The sequence below is a fragment of the Balaenoptera musculus genome, chromosome 5 (genome assembly GCF_009873245.2).
Source record: "Balaenoptera musculus isolate JJ_BM4_2016_0621 chromosome 5, mBalMus1.pri.v3, whole genome shotgun sequence".
NCBI lineage: Eukaryota > Metazoa > Chordata > Mammalia > Artiodactyla > Balaenopteridae > Balaenoptera > Balaenoptera musculus.
Window position 1 is genome coordinate 6,919,395 of NC_045789.1, and position 21,817 is coordinate 6,941,211.

Here is a 21,817-nt window from a genome sequence, read left to right on the forward strand (position 1 = left end):
GTTGGGTGCATAAATATTTACAATTGTTATACCTTCTTCTTGGATCGATCCCTTGATCATTATATAGTGTCCTTCTTTTTCTCTTGTAATAGTCTTTACTTTAAAGTCTATTTTGTCTGATATGAGAATTGCTACTCCAGCTTTCTTTTGATTTCCATTTGCATGGAATATCTTTTTCCATCCCCTCACTTTCACTCTGTATGTGTCTCTAGATCTGAAGTGGGTCTCTTGTAGACAGCATATATATGGGTCTTGTTTTTGTATCCATTCAGCCAGTCTGTGTCTTTTGGTGGGAGCATTTAATCCATTTACATTCAAGGTAATTATCGATATGTATGTTCCTATTCCCATTTTCTTAAATATTTTGGGTTTGTTATTGTAGGTGTTTTCCTTCTCTTGTGTTTCTTGCCTAGAGAAGTTCCTTTAGCATTTGTTGTAAAGGTGGTTTGGTGGTGCTGAACTCTCTCAGCTTTTGCTTGTCTGTAAAGGTTTTAATTTCTCCATCAAATCTGAATGAGATCCTTGCTGGGTAGAGTAACCTTGGTTGTAGGTTTTTCTCCTTCATCACTTTAAGTATATCCTGCCACTCCCTTCTGGCTTGCAGTTTCTGCTGAAAGATCAGCTGTTAACCTTATGGGGATTCCCTTGTATATTATTTGTTGTTTTTCCCTTGCTGCTTTTAATATTTTTTCTTTGTATTTAATTTTTGATAGTTTGATTAATATGTGTCTTGGTGTGTTTCTCCTTGGATTTATCCTGTATGGGACTTTCTGTGCTTCCTGGACTTGACTGACTCTTTCCTTTCCCATATTAGGGAAGTTTTCAACTATAATCTCTTCAAATATTTTCTCAGTCCCTTTCTTTTTCTCTTCTTCTTCTGGGACCCCTATAATTCGAATGTTGGTGTGTTTAATGTTGTCCCAGATGTCTCTGAGACTGTCCTCAGTTCTTTTCATTCTTTTTTCTTTATCCTGCTCTGCAGTCGTTATTTCCACCATTTTATCTTCCAGGTCACTTATCCGTTCTTCTGCCTCAGTTATTCTGCTATTGATCCCATCTAGAGTATTTTTAATTTCATTTATTGTGTTTTTCATCGTTGCTTGGTTCCTCTTTAGTTCTTCTATGTCCTTGTTAAATGTTTATTGCATTTTGTCTATTCTATTTCCAAGATTTTGGATCATCTTTACTATCATTATTCTGAATTCTTTTTCAGGTAGACTGCCTATTTCCTCTTCATTTGTTAGGTCTGGTGTGTTTTGACCCTGCTCCTTCACCTGCTGTGTGTTTTTCTGTCTTCTCATTTTGCTTATCTTACTGTGTTTGGGGTCTCCTTTTCACAGGCTGCAAGTTCGTAGTTCCCGTTGTTTTTGGTATCTGTCCCCAGTGGCTAAGGTTGGTTCAGTGGGTTGTGTAGGCTTCCTGGTGGAGGGGCTAGTGCCTGTGTTCTGGTGGATGAGGTTGGATCTTGTCTTTCTGGTGGGCACGTCCACGTCTGGTGATGTGTTTTGGGGTGTCTGTGGCCTTATTATGATTTTAGGCAGCCTCTCTGCTAATGGATGGGGTTGTGTTCCTGTCTTGCTAATTGTTTGGCATAGGGTGTTCAGCACTGTAGCTTGCTGGTCGTTGAGTGAAGCTGGGTCTTGATGTTGAGATGGAGATCTCTGAGAGATTTTCGCCATTTGGTATTACGTGGAGCTGGGAGGTCTCTTCTGGACCAGTGTCCTGAAGTTGGCTCTCCCACCTCAGAGGCACAGCCCTGATGCCTGGCTGGAGCACCAAGAGCCTTTCATCCACACGGCTCAGAATAAAAGGGAGAAAAAAATAGAAAGAAAGAAAGAAAGAGGATTAAATAAAATAAAATAAAGCTATTATAATAAAAAATAAGAAAAAAATTATTAAGAAAAAATTTATTAAGAAAAATTTTTTTTTAATTTTTAAAAATAGATTTATTAATTTTTTATAAGACAAAATAAGAAAAAAATTATTAAGAAAAAATGTATTAAGAAAAAAATTTTAATTTTTTAAAATAAAAATAGGAAAAACTTATTAAAAAAATTTTTTTAATTTCTAAAAATAGAAAATAAGGAAAAAATTATTAAGAAAACATTTATTAAGAAAAAAAATTTTTTAAGTAAAAAAAATAACAAAAAAAAACGGACTGATCTAACCCTAGGACTAATGGTGAAAGCAAAGCTATACAGACAAAATCTCACCCAGAAGCATACACATATACACTCACAAAAAAAAGGAAAAGGGGAAAAATTAATATATCCTGCTCCCAAAGTCCACCTCCTGAATTTGGGATGATTCGTTGTCTATTCAGGTATTCAGCAGATGCAGGTATTTCAAGTTGTTTGTGGAGCTTTAATCCACTGCTCCTGAGGCTGCTGGGAGAGATTTCCCTTTCTCTTCTTTGTTCGCACAGCTCCCGGGGCTCAGCTTTGGATTTGGACCCGCCTCTGCGTGTAGGTCGCCTGAGGGCATCTGTTCTTTGCTCAGACAAGACGGGGTTAAAGGAGCCGCTGCTTCGGGGGCTCTGGCTCACTCGGGCGGGGGGAGGGAGCGGTACGGAGGAGGCGGGGCGAGCCTGCGGCGTCAGAGGCGTCGTGACGTTGCAGCAGCCCGAGGCGCGCTTGCGTTCTCCCGGGGAAGCTGTCCCCGGATCACGGGAGCCTGGCCGTGGTGGGCTGCACTGGCTCCCGGGAGGGGCGGTGTGGAGAGTGACCTGTGCTCGCACACAGGCTTCCTGGTGGCGGCAGCAGCAGCCTTAGCGTCTCCTGCCCGTCTCTGTGGTCCGTGCTAATGGCCGCGGCTCGCGCCCGTCTCTGGAGCTCGTTTAGGCGGCGCTCTGAATCCCCTCTCCTCGCGCACCAGGAAACAAAGAGGTAAGAAAAAGTCTCCTGCCTCTTTGGCAGCTGCAGACCTTTTCCCGGACTCCCTCCCGGCTCGCCGTGGCGCACTAGCCCCTTCAGGCTGTGTTCACGCCGCCAACCCCAGTCCTCTCCCTGCGATCCGACCGCAGCCCGAGCCTCAGCTCCCAGCCCCGCCCGCCCCGGCGGGGGAGCAGACAAGCCTCTCGGGCTGGTGAGTGCTGGTCGGCACCGAGCCTCCATGCGGGAATCTCTCCGCTTTGCCCTCCGCACCCCTGTGGCTGCGCTCTCCTCCGTGGCCCCGAAGCTCCCCCCTCCGCCACCCGCAGTCTCCGCCCGCGAAGGGGCTCCTAGTGTGTGGACACCTTTCCTCCTTCACGGCTCCCTCCCCCTGGTGCAGGGCCCGTCCCTATTCTTTTGTCTCTGTTATTTCTTTTTTCTTTTGCCCTACCCGGGTACGTGGGGAGTTTCTTGCCTTTTGGGAGGTCTGAGGTCTTCTGCCAGCGTTCAGTGGGTGTTCTGTAGGAGCAGTTCCACGTGTAGATGTATTTCTACTGTATCTGTGGGAAGGAAGGTGATCTCCGCGTCTTACTCTTCCGCCATGTTGCCCAGACCCCCCCATTCATTTTTATTGCCAATTAATATTCCCTTGTTTTGATATACCACATTTTGCTTATCTATTCATCTGTTGATGGACGTTCAGGTTGCTGACATGAAGTGGTATCTCTGTAGTTTTGATTTGTATTTCCCTAATGACCAACGATATTAAGCATCTTTTCAGGCACTCATTGGATATCTGTATATCTTCTTTGGTTACATGTCTATTCAAATCTTTGCCCATTTTCTAATTGGGTTGTCTATCTATTGTTGAGTTGTAAGAATTCCTTACATATTCAGTATAAAAGTCCCTCGTAAAATATAGAATTGCAAATGCTTTTTTCATTCTGTGATTTTATTTTTTCACTTTATTTAATGTATCCTTTGAAGCATAAAGGTTTCTAATTCTAATAAAGTACAATTAATCTAGTTTTTCTTTGTTGCTTGTGCTTTTGGTGTCATGTCTAAGAAACCATTGCCTAACTCAGGGTCATGAAAATTTACTCCTAAGTTTTCTTTTAGGAGTTTGATAGTTTTAGGTATTACATTTTGTTCTATGATCCACTTTGAGTTAGTTTTTGTAAATGGTGTAAGGCAAAGGTCCTAATTCATTATTTTGCATGTGGCTATCCAGTTGTTCCAGCAATATTTGTTGAAAAGACCATTCTTTCCCCATTAAATTGTTTTGGTATCCCTGTCAAAATCAATTGACCATAAATGTATGGGTTTATTTTTGGACTCTAAGCTCTAGTCCAATGATCTGTTTTTCTAGACTTCTTTCAGTACCACATCATCCTGATTACTATAGCTATGTAGCAAGTTCTGAAATCAGAAAGTGAGTCATCCAACTTTGTTCTTTTTCAAGATTATTTTGTGTTCTTACATGTGAATTTTTTGCTCTCTCTTCTGTTTCTGAAACTCTCATTATGCCTATATTGGTCTCATAGTAAATTAGATTTGTTTTATAAAATTCTTTCTACTCTAATACATTTGTCATATCCCCCAGGCTGTTTTTATTATTTCATCTTATTATGAAACAATATTATCATTTAATCCTTATGCTTCTAAGTATTGTTACTTTTGAAATCTTTTGTGTATTTCCTTTAATTTATGCTTTAGATAATTTAGGTGTTACAGAAGCATACCATTTCCTCTTTTCTGGTAATTACAAATAATTTTCGTGATCACTTCCTGCTCAGGGTAAGCCTGCGTCTCTGGTGTGTGACAAGGGCAGGAATAGCAAGCTAAATAGCAGACTTCCAACTCTGGGCGTCTCACCCAGAGAAACAGGAGCATGAGCTTCTGTCTTTTCCCTCCAAACATCAGTGTCAACTATACGTGAAATAGGTGTAGTTTCCAGAACTGCCTTGAACTGACCCATGAGAAGGAGAAATTCTTCAGGGCCTTGGAAACACACTCTTGGATTTACTTGTTGTTGTTGCTGTTTTGACTCCAGGCTTCCTTGAGGTGCTTTCCACCATCTTTTAGGTGGACCCAATAGTGCTGCCTATTTCAATGCTCACGTTTGGTATTATAGATCCACTGCATATAATGCAATGCCATTAAATTTAGGGGCAGTAGAATTTTTAATGCAAGTTGATTTCCTTCTAAGTGTGAGCAAACCGTGTAGCCAAAGAACCAGATGTTTGCTTTCATGATTATATAGAAACCACTGGAGTGTTATGATTGCTCTGTTTAATTCCCACTGTCCTTGTAATTTTTTTGGTGTTAACTTTTCCCCCTAAGATCAAGTTAATATTTCTAAAATGCTATTTGAACATATTCATATCTTGTAGTGCCAATTTTCATCCACATTATTTTATTCCTCAACACTAGGAATTTCTTATATTGGGTTCTTTTCTTTCAAAAGTATTTATGTTAGGAAATTTTTACTTTCATTCAAGTATTTTTGATTATTTAGCCAGAAGCATAGAATCATATTGAAAATCAATTTTAATGTCAATAAGAGTTTTAAAGAGGAAATTTCCTCTTTTAGTATTTTAGATATAAAGAAGACTATATTAAGTTTAACACCATGAAATTGCCACTATTCAATCGTTTTGATCTACAAAAAATGGTAACACCATAAACTTCAACTTATAAATAAAAGTCTGGAAGTTTTCCAATATTGGCAAGGTACAGAGGTTTAAGACTATTCCAAGAAGAAGATTTATTTTCTTCAACTCTTTACCTTTGTCTAATGCTTGATTTAGGCTTATTAGTCATAAAAAGCCTAAGTTATATTCAATCATATGGGATTCACTCTAAGGGTGCATATGTGGCAAGAGGGAGCTAGGGAATCTCTTAAGAATATTCTCTCAGAATAAAGCTCTGTGAGAAGAGAGATTTGTCTTAACTATTCATCAGCTTGTCCCCAAAGTCTACTACAATGCTGACACAGAACAGGCAATAAATAAATAAGTGTTGTAATATATATGACATATATATTATATATAATATATATGATAAAGAAGATGGGGTGTATATATACTCATACCATGTGGTATATATATACATATTCATTCATCTGTTGATGGACATTTAAGTTGCTTCCATGTCTTGGCTGTCAACTCTACTTCAATAAAAAGTAAATTTAAAAAAAGTATTGTAAGACCCCATCTATGAACAGACACACAGTAAATCCTCACAAAGAATTAAATACATTTTGAGAATTAAGAGGGTCTAGGAAGCACTGGGGTTCTCAGTCACAAGACACTATTAATCTTCAATCTAGGGCTCTGCCACTGAGGTGATTTGACTATTTTCCATGTGTCTGCTTCTCTCTCTGTAACTAGAAACTCTTTACACATCCAGCCTCCTCTGTACATCTGTTCCCTTCCTGCTTTCTCCAAAATTCAGCTTGCTATGACTCACCCCTTTTCCCAAGCCCAATGGCACCTGAGGATCTCAAATGTAATACCTGGCAACTCTTAATTGCACTCTCTTGACTTTACTTATATGCCTAATTGTGTCATTTTTTTCATAATTGGGACCAATCGGTACCTGCCTAGATACATGGTATTTTTAGGCGCTGTGGGGACTGACAAAATAGCCACACACACAAAAGAGATGTTCAGGGCATCCTTTATTACCCTGGGTCAGGAGACAGGAGGTCCAACCTGGTAAAGCCGGAGATAAGGAGAGAAAAAAACTGGCTAGTGGGAAAGTCCCTGTGGCAAGTTAACAAGAAGCTTCAGGATAATGATTTCCATGGTCAGTTTTCCTTTTTTTTTAATTAAAAAAATTTTTTAATTGGGGTATAGTTGATTTACAATGTTGTGTTAATTTCTGCTGTACAGCAAAGTGAATCAGTTATACATATACACATATCCACTCTTTTTGAGATTCTTTTCCCATATAGGTCACTACGAAGTATTGAGTGCTCTGTATTGAGCTCCCTGTGCTACACCGTAGGTCGGTTTTATACATAATAGTGTGTATATGTCAATCCCAATCTCCCAATTTATCCCTCCCCTCTCCCCAACACCCTGGTAACCACAGGTTTGTTTTCTATATCTGTGACTCTATTTCTGTTTTGTAGATAAATTCATTTGTAGCCCTATTTTAGGCTCCCCATATAAGTGATACCATATGTTATTTGTCTGTCTCTGTCTTCATGGTCCGTTTTCTAGTGCAAGCTACGAGGCACTGTGGTGTTGCTTTCCTGCTCATTATCACCTGCCCCATCTCCTCAGGAAAACCTACAAACGCAGTAGTCTCGCTTGAGGGTTTGTTGAGGGGATGAATGAATGGAGTGATATTCCATGAGAGGGGACTCCAGACGTAGAGAGATTGAAGCTACAGGAGCAGAGAACAACAGTGAGAGGACAGGTCATAATGGGAAGCAATGTTCAGTGTGTATTCACTTAGGGGCAGGTGCGAGGGGGAAAACAAAACATTTCCCCCCAGATGAGAGATGAAGTTGGCTCTCAAAAGGGTTATGCTTAAGATTAAGGGCTGCTTGTGTTCAGCTCTGTGGCTGATAGAATTTCACTCACCCCGCTGTCCTATTTTGCTTCAACTTTCTCCATTCTTCTTCATTCCTGATGTTGTTCTTCTGGGGAAAAAATAAAATAAAATCTCCTGCCAATCCAGCGAATTCTTTCTACAAAGGCAGAAGAGAATCTAGCAGTTGTGTTACTGAATAAGCATTAAACTAGACTTGTGCATCACAGCAGTTTGCTAAAAAGATTGTAAAGACAGAAAGAAGTCTCACCCTTTTATAAAAATAGCCAGGCATGAGCCATCCATTACCTCCATATTCTCAGGACCAGTGATAACTTGCACACAGGTAAGGGGACTTGACAGACCGCTTGCTCTATGTGGTTCATCTTAAGGTCACTTGGTATTGGCACGACATCTGTGTTAGCTCATTGTTTTTATCCAATAGAAAATAAAGTGCCATATATCTCTGTGACAAGCAGGTAGTGACGATTTGCAGCTGGGTGTCTCTGGCAAATTCCCATAGAGATGGGGAGGTGGGGTGCCATCCTTGATGTGTTCAACTCAAAGAGAGGGCTCCAAGGCCCTTAAGAAAAATGTCCCTGAGTTGTAAAATTGCAAGGTGCTTTTCTTAGCTTCTTGAAAGACTTACAAATCAAAGGGACAGAGAAAGAGTTTATAATAACGTTCTTAAAAAAAATTATCTAAGAAAAGAAGGGATTTCTCTCTGTTTTGGCACCAGAGAAAATTCATACTGTCTTTAGAATTGTTTTTACCCTTACACTGTATGACAGTGGTTCTCAGAAGGGGGTCATCTTTTCACAATTCCTGGAGGCATTTTTGGTTGTCACAGCTGGGGGAAAGGGAATACCAGCATCTAGCATAGAGCCCAGGGATGCTGGGATCCTATAACACACAGGACAGCCTCCCACGACAAAGCATTATCCAGCCCAATGCATCAATAATGCTGAGGCTGAGCAAGCCAGCTCTGTAAGGAAAGTAACCACATCATTTATCGTCTAAACTGGGACACTTTTTAGAATGGAAAGCTAGTACTGTTAATAATAAGGTTGGGACAGCAGATATATTTAAGATGCATAGTCATGTTGTCCAGAAAAAAACTGCCAGTGATTTGACAGTCAAGAATTATGATCAGGACATTTACATCCTTGCCACTCTCTCAGGATGTGCTGGTAAACACCGAAAAATTAACTTTCTGGAGGCTTCCCTGGTGGCGCAGTGGTTGAGAATCTGCCTGCTAATGCAGGGGACACGGGTTCGAGCCCTGGTCTGGGAAGATCCCACATGCCGCGGAGCAGCTGGGCCCGTGAGCCACAACTACTGAGCCTCCGCGTCTGGAGCCTGTGCTCCGCAACAAGAGAGGCCGCGATAGTGAGAGGCCCGCGCACCGCGATGGAGAGTGGCCCCCGCTTGCCGCAACTAGAGAAAGCCCTAGCACAAAAACGGAGACCCAACATAGCAATCAATCAATCAATCAATAAATCTTAAAAAAAAAAAATTAACTTTCTGCAAGTGAGTGGGAGCCCCTGATTTGTGGTGTTCATGATTACGAACTCTGATTGATTTCAAGCTATCGCGTGACCTCACTAAACGTGGAGTTGGGGTGAGGTGTGCAGGAACACAGCATTATGCAGGGCTCCCACCATGCAGACAGCAAAGGTGTAGACAACCTCCAGAGCACAGAAAATAGTAAATAATTAGAAAGTGAGAAATGGGGAATACTTATCACCTTTGTTTATAAGGTGATTTAACTGTAAGCTTATATATTTTTAAAAGTGGCTATTTTTAACAACTGACTTCCAAATTCCCTGCAGGTTTAACCATGAGTTTTCATGAGATGGTACGGGTTGATTCCAACCCACCTCTGAAACTTATTTTATGATGTAGCTGGAAATAAGAATTCACTTCTGAGCTGAGGGTATTTACAGTAACTACAAAGGGTGAGGGTTGGCTGCCTAAATCCTTTCCATTCTCCCGCATCCCGAAAGAAGAGAATTCACTCATTTAATTGTTCACTGCTCAGGTATTTCTCAGTGAAAAGGGTTACCTCAAAAGTGGGAATGCAGACTCTGCAGCCTCTTGCTGCTATGTGGCAAGTTGACCCTGGTCTTTAAATAGAGTCCCAGAACGGCAAGTCCAGAGATGAAGACAGAAAAAGTTGGCAAGTGGGAATGTCCCTGTGGCAGAATTCCAATTTCCTATTATTTGGAAACGATCTTCACAGTCTGTATAGTTAAGGTAGAGCCACCTTCCTGGTTTCATCCTAGAACGAGTCCAGCATTACCACGGTGTATTAATACCGCTGAACATGATTTGCTAAGACTTCATTAGACTTGTCAAGCCTATGTTATGCTAGTTTCACTTTATTTTTGTTTCAATAAATATCATGTTTGGCAAAAAGCTGTGAAACAAATACTTAATTTATCAATATTTTATAATAATATAAACTATATTATTAATATATTAATTAATTAATTAGTTGTAATACTTTTCATAATTTTTTATAATGTGCTACCTTAGGTTGTATAAAACCTTACATCTATCTAGACCCAGAACCCTTGAAGGGGTTGATTTTTTGCCCTTGAAGGAGTTAATTTTCTACAAACTTTCATATTTTTTCTGGTTTTAGACTATTCAGATTTTCTCTCAATCACATTTTTTTAAAAAGATATCTAGTTTAAAAAATATTCAAACGAATTTATATATTTTTTTCTTACAATTAAAACTTCTTTTTCTGAATCTGGTTACACTATCTCCTTACGTAATGTTGTATAGGTACCTTATCTAGTTTATTGTACATCAAACATTCCACAGGATTTTCCATCTTAAAAGACCAAACTCTTGGTGTTGTTTGTTTCCATTGACTTATTTCTTGCTGAAGTCTAACATTCATATATAAATCATGGGTGTACAGTTCAATTAATTTGCACAAAAGGAGTACATCCATAGGGTCACCACTCAGATCAAGTGAGAGTAGCTTTCTGGCACCCAGAAGCTTACCTTATCCTAGTTACAACACCTGCCTTCTCCTCCAAGGTAATCACTATTCTGACTCCTATTACTGTAGATTACTTTTACTAATTTTTGAACTTTGTAAAATGAAATCATATAGTTTCTCTTTTGTCTACTTTTTTGTTCACATTATACATATGAGATTCATTCATCTCACTGTGTTATTAGGAGTTTATTTTCAATGTTGTAGTATCCCATTGGTTGACTATAGGGCAATTTATTTATTCATTCTAGAACTGATGGATATTTGGGTTGTTTCCAGTTTGGACTATTCCAAATAGCACTGCTAAGAATATTTTTGCACCTGAATGTATCTTACACATTTTGATTGAGTATATACCCAGGAATAGAATTGCTGGATCTTAGGCTGTACACATGATCAGCTATGGTTGATATTGCTAAAGAGTTTTCCAAAGTGATTGTACAGGTGTACCTTCCCACCAGCCCTGCAGCGTCTGAGAGTTCTATTTGCTCCAGATCCTTGCCTGCACTGGGTATTGTCAGACTTTTTATTTTTATGTTTTTATTTTAAATTTTAGCTATTCCTGAAAGTGTCTAGTGTTATTACATTGTAGTTTTAATCTGCAGTTCTTCATTAGTAGAGTAACACATTTTTCATGTTTATCAGTTATTTGGATATTCTTCTTTGTGAAAAGCCTGTCCAGGTTTTTTCCATTTCTACATTGGGTGGTCTGTCTTTATTTATTGAGTTATAGCTCTTTATACATTCTTCCTATGAATATATACCTTCCTTGTTTTCTCATTTTGTGTTTTGTCTTTTCACACTTTTATTTAATAGAAGTTCTTAATTTAGTTAATATGAATTGATCAATCTTCTCCTTTATGGTAAGTTGCTTTTATGGTCTGATTGAGAAATTTTGCCTTAAGGTCACAAAGATCTTATACATTTTCATCTAAAAGCTTTATTGATTTGCCTTTCACATGTACAACCACAATTCACCTGGAATTATTTTTGAGTATGGCCTGAGATTTATTTTTCCCCATATGGATATTCCATTGGCCCAACACTATTGAAAAGGCCATACTTTCCCCATAGATTTGATAAGAGTTGATGTTTTGTTGGTAAGTTCTTCAGATTTGTTCTTCACCTTGTTAGTCTTTGCCCTTTATATTTCTATAATAAATTTTAGAACTTCCACACCAGAATACAATAATAAAGTAATATATTTTATTATGTTATTATGAATAATGAGTAGGATTGCAATAGATCTATAAATCAGTTTAGTGGAATTGACATCATTACAATATTTAATTTTCAAATTCATATTTACTTAAGTAGTCTAAATTCTCTCAGCTACGTGTTGTAGTTCTCAGTATAGAAGTTTTGCATGATTTCCTTTAGATTTATTTCTAAGTATTTGGTGTTTTTGAAAGTTATTTTCAGTGTTAATTATAAAATTGTAAACATTTCATTTTTGAAATGTTTATTGCTGGTATATAAAGATATTGTTTTTATACTGATTTTCTAACCAGTAAGTGTACTAATTTTGCTTATAAATTCTAATGATTTATATGTGGATTATTTTGGATTTTCTAGAGATACCATCATGTTGTCTGCAAATACTGACAGTTTTATTTCTTCCTTTCCCATCCTCATACATTTTGTATATTGTCCTTGACACATGACACTAGCTTGTCCTCCAGTGTAATGTTAATAGATTTGACAATTGCAAACACCCTTGTCTTTTTGCCAATCTCAGGGGGAAAGTATTCATATTTATTTTCTATGCACACAACAAAACCTATTTTTGGTACGCAAAACCTAAAATTAGGTAAATAAATGACTTGCCACGTCACCCCTGTAACACTACACACAGTGTCTAAGTTATCATTCCAACAAAATACAATATATGTCTTATTCACTTCACCTGAATTTATGAGGTGAAATTTGAGGGGTGGGTATTTTAAACATAATCAGACAGAGGTTTTAATAATTAGTGGCAACTAAACAGGGCAGGATTAAAAAGATAGTGCCAGCATTGGGGAATTTGCTTTCTCTTTGTATGTCAGTGCAGCTTAGTGATTTCACAATTAATATGACATATTAGTCTTAGAGATTTACCTAACAGTTATTTTAACTATGTTACTAGATATCTTATACCTAAAAAAGGATGCAGTCACCATTATTTTTTTTCCCCTAAGTTGGTTAGCAGTCAAGTTTGGTGGAAAGGACATAGACTATGGACCAACACAGGCCTGGATCAGTATCTCACAAGAGTCATTCAACTGATGTGTAAACTTGGCCTGAGGACCCCATTTTTCTGAACCTCAGTATCCTGATCTATTAAATAGGGATAAAAGCAATAATATAGGTAAGTGTGAGCAGTAATCAAGATAACATAATAAAGCATCTAGTAATATGCTTGCTATAATGAGTAGGACCCAAATAAAAATTATGTGATTAATGACAAAGGCAATAATAAAATATGTCTGAATTATGCAGTATAACATAATGAGAAAAACCAGGCTCAGGCTGCGTGATCACATGGATATGAATTTAAATTTCAGCTGCACCAAATGAGAAACTGTGTAAATACACAGAATACATTCACACCTCTGGTGAGTTACTTACATTGTTAGCACCTCTGAAAGTAAGCACCTCTGAAAGTAAGTTTCTGCGTCTATAAAGTAGAAAGTGATACTCACCTTACAGAATTAAAATGAAAATTAAAGGAGACTGTGTATAGAAGAAACTTAGCAGAGTTTCTGTACATAGGAAGCCTACAATCTATGGTAACTATTGTCTTATCGCTGCTGTTAAGCATTGTAAAGATTAAATATGTGAGGGTATGGAAAGTTCTGGATAGGGTGCCTGGGCTAGGAAATGATAACACTATTGCAGTCACCTCCACCACGACCTCCACCACTACTCCTACCGAAAATTGACTCTGCAATTCCAAACTTCTAAAGGTCAGAATTGAACAAATGAGTACAATGCATGGAGGGTGTGTATAGGACAAAAGAATTCCTGAAAGTGTCTGCAGGCTCTGTACACTCACCTGGATCCTGTGGATTAACTTCTCATTGAGGAACTTATCTTCTCAAAAGGCATTCTGTGGTTGTAGTTGTTATTTTCAAGTCCATATATAGAAACAAGGTCTCATGGGTTTGTCATCGCAAAACTACCACTTGGATTTTTCTACAAAAAGCTGTTCAAAACTGGCTACATGGGTGTCCTCACCAGAACCCAGCAAGACTATGAATTTTACTGTTCAGAAATTTGGAAGCCCTGGATTTTCTTCTCTTCAGCGTCTTTAACCTGCTGGTAATCAGATTGTCCGGACCCCAGTAAGCTTCCCTGCTTCTCATTTAATTATCTGGGACCTTCATTTCCTGCGGACTAGACACACATGAATGAATTTTGCCTGTTAGGACACATTGAATTATTTTTCTAGGAAACCGCTGGGTTCACTATCTGGGCAAGCCACAGAAGATTTCTTCCTCTTTCATGCTGTGAAGCTAAAAGCAGTCTTTTTCACCAGTAAGTTAGAAGAGAACCTACTCTTAAGAGTGACTGAAGGAGAGTGCAAGGGCCCTTAAAATAAATAATATACCTCAGAGGATAGAGAAATGGACCAGGAGGTAGGGAGACATAGTTTATTTTTCCAGTCGTACCGAACCAGCTGGGTAATCTGACCTAACTTTCTCAACGGAGATATGTCATATTATGTTCTTGCAGTATAATGGCATTCATCAAAAATCTGAAAAAAGGGAAAGAGATTAAGATGAACTAGGGATATTAACACTTGTTGAAATTAAACTGAATTTTAACGTTTGCTGCTCTAGTTAATTGTGACAACAACTTAATGAGATGTTATCCTCATTTTATTTATTTTTTATTGAAGTATAGTTTATTTACAATGTTGTGTTAGTTTCTGCTGTAGAGCAAAGTGAGCCAGTTATATATATATATATATGTGTATATATATATATATATATATATATATATATATATATATATATATATATATACATTCTTTTTTTATATCCTTTTCCATTATGGTTTACCACAGGTTATTGAATATAGTTCCCTGTGCTATACAGTAGGACCTTGTTGTTTATCTATTGCATATATAATAGCTTACATCTGCTCATTCCAACCTCTGACTCCACCCCTCCCCCATCCTCCCCCCTTGGCAACCACAAGTCTGTTCTCTATGTCTGCGAGTCTGTTTCTTGTTCATAGATAGGCTCATTTGTGTCATATTTTAGATTCCACATATAAGTGATATCATATGATATTTGTCTTTCTCTTTCTGACTTACTTCACTTAGTATGATAATCTCTAGGTCCATCCATGTTGCTGTAAATGGCATTATTTCATTCTTTTTTATGGCTGAGTAGTATTGCATTATATATATGTACCACATCTTCTTTATCCATTCATCTGTCATCAGACACTTAGGTTATTTCCATGCCTTGGCTATTGTGAATAGTGCTGCTATGAACATAGGGGTGCATGTATCGTTTTGAATTATAGTTTTGTCTAGATATATGCCCAGGAGTGGAATTGCTGGATCGTATGATAATTCTATTTTTAGTTTTTTGAGTAACTTCCATACAGTTTTCCATAAAGGCTGTACCAACTTACATTCCCACCAAAAATGTAGGAGGGTTCCCTTTTTTCTACACCCTCTCCAGCATTTATTGTTTGTGGATTTTTTTGATGATGGCCATTCTGACTGGTGTGAGGTGGTACCTCATCATAGTTTTGATTTACATTTCTCTAATAATTAGCAGTGTTGAGTATCTTTTCATGTGCCTATTTGCCATCTGTATTTCTTCTTTGGAGCTATTTAGATGTTCTGCCCATTTTTTGATTGTAGCACAACTTAATGAGATGTTATCCTCATTTTAGAGATGAAGAAGCTGAGACTTAGAAGACTAAATTGCTTACACATGTCAACAGCTGGCTAATAGCAGAGATGGGATATGAGATTCAGCAATCTAAGTTCAAGGCCCCTGCTCTCTCTTGGTTGTGTCCCATGTTTACTTTTTAAGAAAAATCTGGTAACTCCTTGTCCTAAATAAAACAACTGAGTTGATCCCCATCTAATTTACTATTGCATATATAAGGGGGTAATTAAGCTCCATAAGGATTATGGGCAGGTGGCAAATTATCCACCCCATGGGCAGGGAGAACATGCTGGAAGAGGTACAGCACCCAGACCACAGGGGCCCAGCTCAAGCTCCATGTTGTAAGGGCTGCAGTTCTCCTGGTTTGCTGATTCCTGGGCATGAGCATCTTGACCTCTATTCTCATTTGGAGCCTGTGACTTCTTCATTCTGGAAGCCTTCCTTATTTTGGAGTCTGACACTAACAACCTAAAAACTTTATTGAGATGAGCTGGGTACCAGACTGTAAGCTTACATCCCATAGCTCTGATTTTATTTGATGCTCACAGAGAAAGGATGACCCTTCTTACACGACAGTCTGTGATAGAAGTTTATAACCTTGTAGTCCAGGTAAGACCACTAGGATACACCTATTGCAGGTACCTTTTTCTTTATGAGGATGTTATTTAAAAATCTTTTTGCTACTTGAAATATAAAGTCCCTGGTATTGGATAGAGAGAAGTGTGGAATACTGTTCAGTAAACATTTATCCCAGTTGTTTGTATCTAGGTGATAAGATTTGGTGTGAAGTTTTTACTCGCTTCTCTTGTCTTTCTGTACTACTCTAATTCTTCATAATGAGCGTGTGTTGTTTACATAACCAATTGAAGGTAAATCCTACCATAACAGTATAAATGGGGTCCACAAAATTCAATTTCTTAAAATGTATGTCATGTTAGTGAAATGGTAAGTAAAAAAAACCCCACTATTTTTCAGTTGGATTGCCTGGTCATAAATGTGCAAAGTAAAGACAGTAAAACCTTTAGTGACCCCAAATGACCTCACCTTGAATTGAGAAAGTCCCACCCCAAATAACCACAAGGCAGTCACTTCCAAGCAACCCCATATGCCAGTCTATCCCCATTTGAGCATGGATGTGGGGTAAGAATGTGCACTAAATGACAGTCCCGCAATATCCAAATTTGCATCACAGCAAAACGCTACTGAATTGTTGTACTGTATTTACTTCCCTAAAATAACAACGTTTAGATGACAGAGGGTAAATGATGTATTAATTCAATTTAGAGTGTCTTTGTTAACTCATATTGTATGCTCTAATCTCTAACTCAAGTAATATTCTGTGTTTGCCTGGTTTTATTTGTGATGCAGAACCTATACAACAAAGAGAGCTAAGGGATAATTAAGAAGTAAGTCTAACAGGTTAAGCTGACCTCAGAGGGAGAAGAAGAACGAGAGATAGAAAACTGTACAAGTGGGTTTAGGTGAACATTGGGGGGTTAACCTCTGAAAGTCTCCAGACTACATTATGTATGAAATGAATGAGGTTAGAAAGGTATTGTTGGTTACAAATTAATTACCTTTAGTGCTTCAAGTTACTCGAGTTAAATGTTAGTTTTCCTTTTCCTTACCCTTGGATTTCTGGACTGTGCCTCTTTGCACTTCACTGAGGAAAGCCTGAGATATGTGGACTCAGGCTTATATTTGATTTAAAATTCAACAACAAGGGGCTTCCCTGGTGGCGCAGTGGTTGAGAATCTACCTGCCAGTGCAGGGGACACGGGTTCGAACCCTGGTCTGAGAGGATCCCACATGCCGCGGAGCAACTAGGCCCGTGAGCCACAACTACTGAGCTTGCGCATCTGGAGCCTGTGCTCCGCAACAAGAGAGGCCGCGATAGTGAGAGGCCCGCGCACCGCGATGAAGAGTGGCCCCCGCTTGCCGCAACTAGAGAAAGCCCTCGCACAGAAACGAAGACCCAACACAGCCATAAATAAATAAATAAAAATTAAAAAGAAAGAAAGAAAGAAAGCTGTAAAAATTTTAAAAAAAATTCAACAACAATGAAAAGCACTTCTCTGGTATTAGCAATAAACCTTGTTTAAAAGAGAAATAGTGACACAGTTAGGAGTATCCAACTAGGAAATACCTCTACTCTGGTTTCTTTCAGATTCTTTATCTTATTTGTTCATCTGTTTTGCTAAAATTCTATGATGACTGCAATTCTTCATCAGGAGAGTTAATTCCTTCATTAGAATTTTTGGCTAATTCCAGAGGCTCTGAAATTTCTCTCTTCCTCTCTTAGAACAGAGAAGATGTATAAGCTACCCCTCTGTAACTCTAATTGTTGTTTATAATTTGCTGCTGCAATGATCAGCTCAGGACTGAGAAGGCCGTTCAGGTTGAAAGAAAAGGGCAGAAAATGTTGAGGAGACCAGTGACCCTAGGGATTACCGACCAGGACTACAAAAGCATGATGTCATCAAGACATGATGGCTGGTCCCTGCATCAGGACAGCGATGCCAGAGGACAGCTTCCCGGATGGTTTTCATAAAAAACTGAAATAAATAAATGAAGAAATAATTTACTTATCAGTCTTTTTTTTTTAATTAATTAGTTAAGTATATTTTTGGCTGCCTTGTGTCTTTATTGCTGTGTGCTGGCTTTCTCTAGTTGCGGCGAGCAGGGGCTTCTCATTGTGGTGGATTCTCTTGTTGCAGAGCACAGGCTCTAGGCGTGTGGGCTTCAGTAGTTGTGGCACGTGGCCTCCTCATTGTGATGGCTTCTCCTGGCTCTAGGCACGTGGTCTTCAGTAGTTGTGGCACGTGGGCTCAATAGTTGTGACTCACAGGCTCTAGAATGCAGGCTCAGTAGTTGTGGCACACGGACTTAGCTGCTCCGTGGCATGTGGGATCTTCCCGGACCAGGGCTCAAACCTGTGTGTCCCCTGAATTGGCGGGCAGATTCTTAACCACTGTGCCACCAGGGAAGCCCCTTATTGGTCTTTTTAAAAGAAGTACTCTTAATGCTGTGTTTCTCTAGAATTATGAACTTTTCTCTCCAATTAATTTCCAAGTACAGAGGGCCATGTGGAAATTTTTGACTGAAAATCTGCATTTTCATGTTTGGACATTGTCATATTTTTGGTTTTTTTAGATTACTTTTTATTGCAGTATAGCTGCTTTACAATGTTCTATTAGTTTCTACTGTACAGCAAAGTGAATCAGCTATATGTATACATATATCTCCTCTTTTTTAGACTTCCTTCCCATTCATGTCATCACAGTGCATTAAGTAGAGTTCCCTGTGCTATACAGTATGTTTGCATTGTTTTTAATAGACTAAGCAAAGCCATTTTAATAGATGGTTCTTTCTTTAAGAAAAGTAAAAGTACAGATATATTGAATTTTTTTATTCTTTTATTTTTTTATTCTTTTATTCTTTTTTTTAATAAAAACTTGACTTGGATAATATGCAGTTTTCATTAAAAATAAAAATAAATTTCTCAGTTCCTTTACTATTGTTATCAGTTGATTTTCTCGGCAGTGAACTTCATTTTAATGTTTCAAAATAAATATCACATCACCCTTATTTTATTATTTTTCTTTTGAGGCAAATGCATAGGGTTTTGAAAGTGCATACACACAAATGAGTAATATGTCTAACATTTCAATTAAATATATAATGGCTGAAAATTAAGAATCTATTCAAAAGTTCAAGAGGACATAAATCACTTGCTTATCACAAGACCTCATATTCACTGTAGATGTTTTTATCTATTTGGGAAAAGAGAGCATCAGCTGTACTCCATTAGAGTTTTCTTGTTTCTCTTGCACATTTCATTTCAAATTCTTTTTGTGCATTTACTCTTCTAAAAAGAGTCTTGCTGGCTTTAGTTCACTTTTTAAAGAAAGAGGTCACATATCACCCTAGCAACCTGGTTTGAGGGAAGGGATGTATCCTAAAACATAATAAAACAAAGCCAGCACCTGGAAGATTTATTATTGCTAGCCACTTCTTCTTAACTAGTCATGTTGACCTGGTGAAAAGTGAAGAATGCCAGGTCCTGAAGAAAGGTGCTAGAAGTGTTTCCCAAAAGCACTACATGCAACTGCAAGATCAGCTAATTATTCTCAGTAGAGCACAAGTAGTACTAGATTAGCATAAACTATCATTTTATTTAAAAAATTGAGTAACTGTCAAATGACATCAGGATGAATATAAGTAGGCACAGCCTGAGAACTTATAAAACTATGGATGTGACCTAGAAAGAAGTTACAAATTGAATGATGCTAGTGCAGTTTCAGTGTACACACATTGTCTCTTTATTAAAGAAAACAAGAGCTCACATAAGGTGGCTATATATAGACATACTCACAAATAACACAGACATCCGTTCTCCTCTCTCCTGTGCTTCATTTTGTGGTGCTGTGTCCCAGACATGTGTGTTTTCCCATCAGCCAAGGGTTTCCAATCATGGATTAATACTTTTGTTTTTCTTTTTTTTCTTTACCTTTCTTCTGCAATTTCCAGATCAAGGCTAGAGCCAAAAATGTTTACACACTTCTGCACCAAACATGGAACAAAACATTAGAAAGACTAAAAAGAGCTATTAATTAAAAAGCAGAAACATTCCTCAGCATTGCATATTATTCCCATTAATATTTTCTTTTTCTCTTTAACATACAATTTCAGCCTGGTCCAAGAGAAAGAAAAAGAAAAGCAAAGAAAATTCCAGGTAGATGAAAGAGGCACTTTGGGCTTGTGACAGCCATATTATTGCAAAGCTGGAAGGCACCAGCTCTCTGGCAGCTCTCTGTATAAATCATCCCAAAGTGATAATTGTCCAATTTTCCCCACACTAAGGAAAAGACTATGTTATAGCAGAATCTCCACTGAATTCCAACAGCAAATTACTTTTGGCCAAAAGCTAAATGGACTCTTAACCACCATCTTATCTGAATAGTTTCACTACTGATGGAGTAGATTAGAAAAGAGGACTCCCATAGTTTGGTTTATTAAGAGTAAAATTAAAGAGTGAGTGCTCATGTCCTTTGCTTCCAGGATGATGTCATTTTGATTTTCATGATGTTACAGGGTAGGAATGTTAGGAGAAAAAGATTTTCACAAGAATCCAAAACACAATAAATTCGTAAAAATATTCATGGCCTGTGCTCTCTGCAATCTGAAGACCAGTTACGTGTCCTGAGGCTTAGATCCACTGCCCACCTTCCCTCCAACCCAACTGTTTTATCTACCATATGGTGGCGCCTTTCCTGTGTCTAATCCTAGGAATCCCTAAAAGGTAGTAAGTGATGGTTACAATAGTGTCTGCTAACTCTTGTGCATTTCTCAAAGGTCTATAAATCCATGCAGGATTTCGGGAGTATAATTTGGAAATACATTTCAAAAACTTTAGAAATGTTTATATTTTTTAATCCAGAAAATTTATTCCAGGATATTCTAGTAAAGAAATAAACAGGAATGTATACAAAACTAATAATAAGATATTCATGGAAAGTTGTATATCATTTAAACATGCAAATGATCAAAATGCCCATTAATAGAAAATTGTTAAAATTAATTTTGGGGAGTAGATGATATCAGCAAAATGGCAAAATAGAAAGACCTGAACTTTCCTTCCCCCCGACCGACACACGGATTCAAAAACAATATAAGTACCAGTTCCCTTTATGAGGAATCCAGATATGAGTTGAGAGGCTCCTGTAGCCCAGGTGAGTATGAAACCAGCCCCAATCAGAGCTGGTAGGAAATTCTGAGACACTCTGTCACCATAGTCCCTCCCCTTGGCATGGAGTCATAGGAGTGGGAGGAAATCCCCCAGTTCCCAGCTTCTCTCTGGGGAAGGAAGGAAAGGACTAGACAACATCCAACATTTGGATTTTTCCGGGGGCTGCCCAAGGAACTGGCTTCTGTCTTGCCTGAATCTGAGCACCGACTGGAGCTCTCAGGAGCTCTCAGGTTGGGAGAACAAAGATGGTGAGAACAAAGATGGTGATTTGGACCACTGTGCAAGCAGTCACCTTAGCTCCTCCCCACAGCTCAGGGTAGAGTGAGTAGGTGATCAACTCCAAATCCCAGCTTCACCCTTGGAAGGGAAAGAGACCACACATCAAAATTCCCTTTTCAAGGGCTGCCCAGGGGACTGGCTTCTGTCGTGCCTGTCTCAGAGCATTGCCAGGACTTGGTATACTCTAGCCACCTGAGAACCACTGAAAACAAAGATGGCAGTTTGGACCAGCAGGGAAACATTTCCCAAAGCCCCTCTTCCTGGCTCAGCACAGTGAAAGTTGCTGAAAAGCCTCAGGTCCTAGCTTCTCCCTGGAGAGGAAAGATTTGGACCATGTGCTCACTATTCCATCTTTTCCAGTGGCTGCCCAAGGGACTGGATTCTGTCTCACCTGTCTTGCAGTGCTGAGGGGACATGGCATACTCCAGATGCCTGGGGATCACTGAGAATAATGGTGCTTTGGACCAGT